Source organism: Pleurodeles waltl, chromosome 2_2 (assembly GCF_031143425.1).
Source record: "Pleurodeles waltl isolate 20211129_DDA chromosome 2_2, aPleWal1.hap1.20221129, whole genome shotgun sequence".
NCBI classification, from domain to species: Eukaryota; Metazoa; Chordata; class Amphibia; order Caudata; family Salamandridae; genus Pleurodeles; species Pleurodeles waltl.
Window position 1 is genome coordinate 1,116,639,577 of NC_090439.1, and position 7,223 is coordinate 1,116,646,799.

At 45.3% G+C, this 7,223-nt stretch overlaps 1 non-coding gene across 1 annotated transcript; it reads left to right on the forward strand.

Moving 5' to 3' along the window:
* The first annotated feature begins 1,015 nt into the window (after positions 1–1,015).
* LOC138283090 (U6 spliceosomal RNA) lies at positions 1,016–1,122 on the forward strand. The gene has a single exon (XR_011201056.1). It is a non-coding gene; the product is annotated as a U6 spliceosomal RNA (small nuclear RNA).
* The last annotated feature ends 6,101 nt before the right edge of the window (positions 1,123–7,223 follow it).

The following is a 7,223-nucleotide window of genomic DNA, read 5'->3' on the forward strand; positions in this document are numbered from 1 at the left end:
TACTCCGCTCCCTCCGCTGTCTCGCCAGGCGCGCACACCCGCACATCTCACTCACATTCTTGTCAAATAACTGCACTTCTGGACGTTTTTTAAACTCCCATTTCTCTTCCATTAAATCCTCAATAAATGCAAAACAGCTATTTTCAGTGCTCCTGCAGAAGTCCACAGCTGCTTATTTCCCACCCAAATGTGCACTAAAAACACACACTTCAAGAATGTGACTTATTGATATCAAAGCTGGCTCAGGTTTAAGTAATGCACTTTTTTTAATTTGTGAAGACACTTTAGCATATTTTATCTGATGCACGATTTATATGGTAATCAGTTCCAAGGCTCAGCTCGTGCATTCTGGGTTTTTAGAGCTAATCCAGCCCCTGGGCTCTGCTCTCCCTGTAATTAATTGTCTCGTCTATCTACAGGTGATGCAGAACTTCTACTCTTCTGAGGATCTTTCCTTCGCGTTCTTGAGCCGGACTTTTTCTCAGTTTATTGACAACTCAGAAGGGCCACAATGCATTAAAATAAAAGCAGCCTGGGCAAACTAACCCAATAAAATTAGCAACCTGGGGCTTCACCGAAAGGTTTTCAGGAATGCTGCCTATGACTATGATGCAGAAATGAGCACACCGCGTGCATACATTTAACTTTTGTTTTATCTTGTTTTGTTTGCAGTAAATTACACTCGCAGAACCACAAATCCGACTACTTCCAAACACAGACTGTGAAGGCCCTTAGTCCTATCTCTAGGTCTCTTTAGCATATAAGAAAATGAGCCTCCTGTCGTGACGTCATCGGCAATATTTGCATATCCATGATGCTCAGCGTTTTCAATAGAGTGAAAGGCAATGTTGTTCCTGAGACTTTTCGTTAAAGTGTAAACAATTTACTAGTGACCGAATATTACCAGTATCCATTGGTGAACTCACAATTGAAAACTCAACTTTATATAAACGCCCTCACTTTGAAATGTTGAGGAAATATGACTTTATATAGCAGCTCGGCCACAGTACAGTTTGTGCTCGCTTCGGCAGCACATATACTAAAATTGGAACGATACAGAGAAGATTAGCATGGCCCCTGCGCAAGGATGACACGCAAATTCGTGAAGCGTTCCATATTTTGTCTCTTTCATAGGCTTTCTATGTACATTTATTTTTTTAGTCTATTTTCTATCTGCGAAGAGGCGCAACGCGCAATTTCTGCATTTTATGTGCGCTTTACAGTCGTCTTTACGGCGTGTTAACTGAAGCACGCACTAAGCATCTGATACCTAAGTTAAAAGTTATTCAGTGAACTGCTTTTCCAGTTATTCAGTCGCAGTGCCGGCGGTGGTGCGAGTTGTGTTTAATGTCTCTGTGCTGTCAGGTCTCGTTGTTGTGCGCCGGTGCTGCAGTGACCCTCCGATGTAAAGGGAGTGTGCACACCCGGGGGTGCGCGGCTGGACAGACTTTCTTTGCACCCCTTGGGCTGGGCCGTGGAGCTGTGCTCCTTACATACCTTTTTATGCAGCGCTATAAAGCGTGCACGATACTTAAATGTGTCACGAGAGCACTGTAGCGCCACACAAGGCGCTAGAATGACACACCTATCCGAGGCTAGATCGGTCTCCACACACGAGACTCGCGTGCTTCACGGAGAGCCACGAACTCCTTCATTGCGCTTCGACGCCTCACACAGGTATGATGCGCTATACGAACACAATTAAGATTATATCTACACTTCTGCACTGTTCGTTTGCACGAGAGGTGGGCGTGCCAGGAAATTAACAGAGCTCAGATAAGGGTCTGTCTTGGGTCTTAAGAACCCATGCACGAGCTGATCCATGAAAATATTCAGCATGTAGAATCATTCAACAAACAACATGTAAAGGTAATAGGTTTTATATATTGACTTAGAATAATTCATGCCCCCCGACCCTGACAAAAATGCCTTTAGTGAACTAGGAGGCAAGTCAATCTGTATGTGGTCTCCATTCTTATTGTACAAAGAGAAACATTACAGCCTATTTCATGACACACAAGCGGGTTTTGTACAGTGCACATGCTGAACTCACACATTTGAAGGTGTTCTCATCTGTGATAATGAAAAAGGGAGGATGTGTGAAACTAAATAATTGTCTAGGATCACACAATTTCTTCAAGCGAGGATTAATCCCAGCTGATCTGATTTTAAGAAGTATTCGGCCACTCAGTGTGTATTTCTTACTCGCCTCCATTTTCCATCAAAGCAGTGCTTTAAATGGGCAGGTCCTGTCCAGTACCGAGTAGCTGCACATCCTAAATTAGAAAAGGGCAGTAACTGCACTTGTCAGCCCTGGTACAATACATTGCAGGTACTCTAGAGAGTGAGTACCTGCACTTCTGTTTCTCCATTTAAAGCATTGCGTCAAAGGGCACTGCTTTCCAGGCACCTGGGGTGTAATTCGAAACTACTCTTTGTTTACACATACAAAGCTTACATTTCTATGCTGCAGTTTCTTTGCACACACCTGGCGGCACTTTTACACTATACTTTGCTTGCACATTCGCTGGATACACTACTCAGCTAATCTTTACTTGATAATACATTAGGATGAACAGGGGATGCGTAATTCCTTGGCATACATCTGTTGGGTTACCCACATCTTGCGGACACCTCTGAAGTGAACTTTTTGCACAGTGGTAGGCCAGTAGGCAGTAGGGGGGTGGGTTTGGGGGGAGCTGGAAGAACTAACAAAAATTAATGAATTTGGTCTCACACTGTGTCTGGCTCTCCATCTCTCCTTATCCCCCCCATTTACATGCCCCTTCTCTCTGTCTCCTTCATGCCCCCCCCATACTTTTCAATTTTCTGGCTCTCACCTCACATCTTGTCCAGTTTCACCAATTTCCTTCTGACACTATGCCCTACAACTCTTCCTCTGTCATCTCACTGCTTAGGAAGTGGCGCCTGTTGAATCAATCAACCAATCAAGGAGGATTTATAAAGAAACCCTAAGTCTACCAGGAGTAACAGAGACCGGCCCTTCTCATAGTGCTGTATCAAATGATGTGATAGCAGGGTGACTATGACACTGAACCAGTAATTAATTTGTAAATAAAAACGTGTCGGTGCCCAAAGCCCTCCTCTGAAACACACGGCTGCTACATTTAAGTGTGCCAGCACGGAGTACTGAGGCAGCGTAATTCTGAAGCCATCTCGGGCCTCCTCAGTCTATTTAAAGCCACTCCCTGCCCTTTCAATTCACATTTGCAGCTTTCTGCTTTCTCCCTTTGTGACCCTTTTTCGTTTTTCTCTTCCTCCGTCTTTCCCATATGTGTCTTTTGCTCGGAGCAAATGTTTGAGGCAGAATAAGCGTCGGCCCTCAAAAATAAGTGCCGGTGCTCAGCACCGGCAACATTAAGCACAAATTAAGCACTGCACTGAACTCTTGTCTTTACTCTATAATCTATGGTATAGACCTCTCTTGGCAGTTTTCCATTTTCACTGATTTTTACAGATAAATACAGACAGAAAATAATGTATTTCCAGTCTGTATTTATTTTTGAAAGAAAATATTGTATTTATTTTTAAAAGTGGAAAAATACTGAAAATGTTGCTTCTTGTGAGTGACTGTCCATGCTGTCTTTCGTGAATTGCAGGCCAACTGCTGAGCAGATAGAGAGCCTTGGGAGTTAAAAACAGGATGAAATTTCCTTAAACATATATACGAAGTATAATGGTAATGTTTACCTGTGGGTGTAATTTTGTTATATTTGGCTGCTTATGTTACTAAAGGGCAACAGGCATGTATGAGTGCATGTTTATCAGTTAAATAAATGTGGAAATGTGCCATTCTACAACTCCATTTAATCTCAAAACACAAAGTAAATATGGATAAATACCAATAAGATGGCCAAAAATAAATATGGATAAATACAGACGAAAATGTTAAAAAAATAAATACCATAAAACCCTAATCATGATATTCAATGCTATAAGCCACACCTTGTCTTTCATAGACTTTTCCTGCTGTCACAATGCCACAGTCCCTGAACAGTGCTATTCATTCCCAACCTACTCTTGCATAAAAAGCTGAGATTTAGGCCTGGCTCCAGCACCAAGGCCCATATTACAAGCATCATGGAATCTGGTGTGGTTATAGGAGGAGGACTGATTGTATGATTCTGGCTGGTACCCCTGCACCAAAAGCCAAAAGATACTAAGTATTTTCAGTGGATTGGGGTATAACTGCCCGGTGGGTCATTTTCCGGTGTGTGTGAGGGTGTGTGGAGTGATGTGTTGGGGTGTGTGCTGGGAGGTGCGTGGATGGTGTATGGGTGATGGTGTTCAGTGGCTCTGGTTCTGTGAGTGCTCTTGGTGTGTCTCTCTCTCAGTTGTCAATTTCTTTGAGTCGTAAAGGGATGTGGGTGGTGTGGGTGTGTGTTTTATAGTGTTGTGGGTGTGTGGATGTAGTGTGTGTATGAGTGTCGGGTGTGTGTATTTTGAATTGTCCAATGTGGTGGTGTTTTGTTAGGTTGTGTGTATTTTGAGCCTGGCGGTATGTACTGCCAATGGTTTACCGCGGTTGAATGTCCGCCGCAGTGATTCGTGGGTCATAATGCTGTGGGCGTAGTTCTGTTGGCATAACGGTGTGGGTTTTGGTACCACCAGTTCATCACTGACCTTTGGGCTAGCGGACCTGTGTTTGTGTCCATATAGTGACGGATTGCTATGTGTGTGTCATAATATGGGTGGCAGTATACCACCGCAGTCGCGGTATGTTGGCGGCAGTCGGCATGGCGGTATGCGGGACTTCCCGCCAATGTCATAATGAGGGCCTTAGTGCCTGATGAGATGATGGAGTCGTTTATATTGTAGTTTATATAGTAGCTCTTTATAACCATCATTGCCTAATGGCTGCAGCCTTATGAAACTCGCAGGACTGGAAGGTATTCTAAATCTGGGACGCTGGTTTAAGGTTAAAAAATTGCCAGGGTCAGACTGCGTGTATGCGCTGCACAGTACACTACAATCGTCGGGCAGCTGCTGGCTAGCGGGGAGGGGGCGATGTTGTAAGCATACCTGCAGAGGGGAGCAAACTGCAACAGTCTACTGTCACCCGCTTCCACTCCACACCAGTCAGGTCCGTGGCTCCAAGCCTTCCTTCCTACCCCTCTGCTTCCCTTCCGCTCACTCCACTCTCACCGCTCTCTCCGCACTCCAGGTGAAGGCAAAGCATCCTGGCGTCCTGGGCAGGGTAGCAGAGATCTTCCGCGCCTCTCCTGGTGATGATGCTGGTATGTAACAGCTTCCATGGCTGGCCCCAGGCAGTTGCAGAAGGCCACAGGGGGTTTGCAGAGGGACCGCGGTAATTGCGTCCTGTGCCGTAAACGGCTGTGTGCAGCCCCGTTGGCTGTACAGCAGTTCAAGGGGGGGAAATCACAGCAGATCCCAACGGACTCCGCAGCCGGCGGCAGAGACCCAGTGCATGCGAACTAACACCAGGTGGATTATTAGAACCTTTAGTTAGTAAGGCAGAGGGTAAACTTGGACAGTTAAACAAAGGAAGGACAGGAACTCTGTGCACTTCAAAGGCACGTCTTTGAAGTCTCCCCCACTTCAAAGGCACAACTGGGTATAAGTACTGGAACTGTGACACCACCACTTTAGTACACCTCTGGATCTGTGGATGCTCTGCCAGAAAGAAGGACTGCTGTGCTGCTGAAAGGACTGCCACTCTGCTGGACTGCCACTTTGAAGGAGCTACTGCCTTGCTGTGCTGTGCTGACCTGCTGCCTGCTGCCCTGTTACCCGGAGAGGAAGGACTGGACGTGGAACCCATCTTGAACTCAGGACCACAGACGGACTCAAAGGGTTAGTCTGTTGGCATCCTGATCTGAGCCTCAGGGACATTACAGGCTCCCTACAGCTTCTGGACCTGTCTTTAACGACCCTCTGACCCCCAAGAGGCACCTCTCAAGTCCTGGGCCCTTCAAAGTGGTTTTTAATCTCTTAAAGTCAAGCTTTTGGGCTCTTCATGAACGAGAATGGGCATGTTTGCTCCGGAACCGTGCTGCTCGCACAGAGGTTCAGCACGAGCCACAGCAAGTTTGTCTCGTCGCACAGCAAGCATCGCCCGCTGGCATGGATCATCACCGTGAAGCTCCAGCCTGCCTGTCCGAGATGCCCAGCCTGCTCTTCACGCCACGCCGGCCAGCGACGCTCTCCTTGTTCTTGCTGAACTTTTCCCCTGAGAACGGGACTCTTGGCACACAACTTGAGAAGGCAAGACTTAAGCAAGACTAACTTGGGACTGTACCCAACCCATGCTCCATCATGGTAGGCCTGAACTGTGGATCTGATGCGGTCCCGTATGACCAGATATCCCCGGTTGGCACTTTATGCTTCTTAGTGCTATTTTAGAGTTTATTCTTTAAAAGTTCATAACTCTGGTTCTACTAATTGGACTTTTGTTGTTTTGGTCATGTTTTATCTATAAAACTAAGCTCTATTTTTCTAACATGGTGTGGAATCTTTTTGTGTCGTAATTTCACTGTTTTACTGTTTGAAGTGTTGTACAAATAGTTTACAAATTGCCCCTAAAGTTATGCCTGGCCGTTCTGCGCCATGCTACCAGAAAGCCCACAGGTTATTTTAGGATGTGCTTGTGCCTTATGCTGGCTAGGATTATGGTTACTGCTTGACCAGGGCTTATACCCCAGTCAGCCAAGAGCCAGAGTTCTAACAGCCTGCAATATATCTATTGTGATACACTTATTATATAGGTAATAAAGTATTATTGTACTGGAGCCAAAGCTCCAAATGCAGTTTGTGCCTGGTACCCATGCAACCTTGCAGATTGTTTGCAGACTTTTGAGGACTTGTCTAAAGTTGACTTCAGCTACGTAGTTATCCTGTCATGTGCATAATATTAAAATCATCTCCCTTTACTTCTGCCTTCCACTTCCATTCATTTTCTATCATCTCCTCTTCTAGCTAGATCACTTGTCATACTATAGAGCAGAAACTCTCCTTTGAAAATTGAGTGGAAAGTGAAAAAAGTACACACATCTTACGCTCTGACAGTAGAGTTATATTATATCGATCCTACAGATACAAACAGTGTAAGAAAAGGCCTCTTTTTGCATGTTCACCCCCATAATTTTGGATTGATGCTGCTGGTATATTGAGACTGAGAGTGCACTGAAGTCTGCTAACCAGACCTCAGTGCCAGTGTTTTAACCCCTTAAGTATGGCCCTCA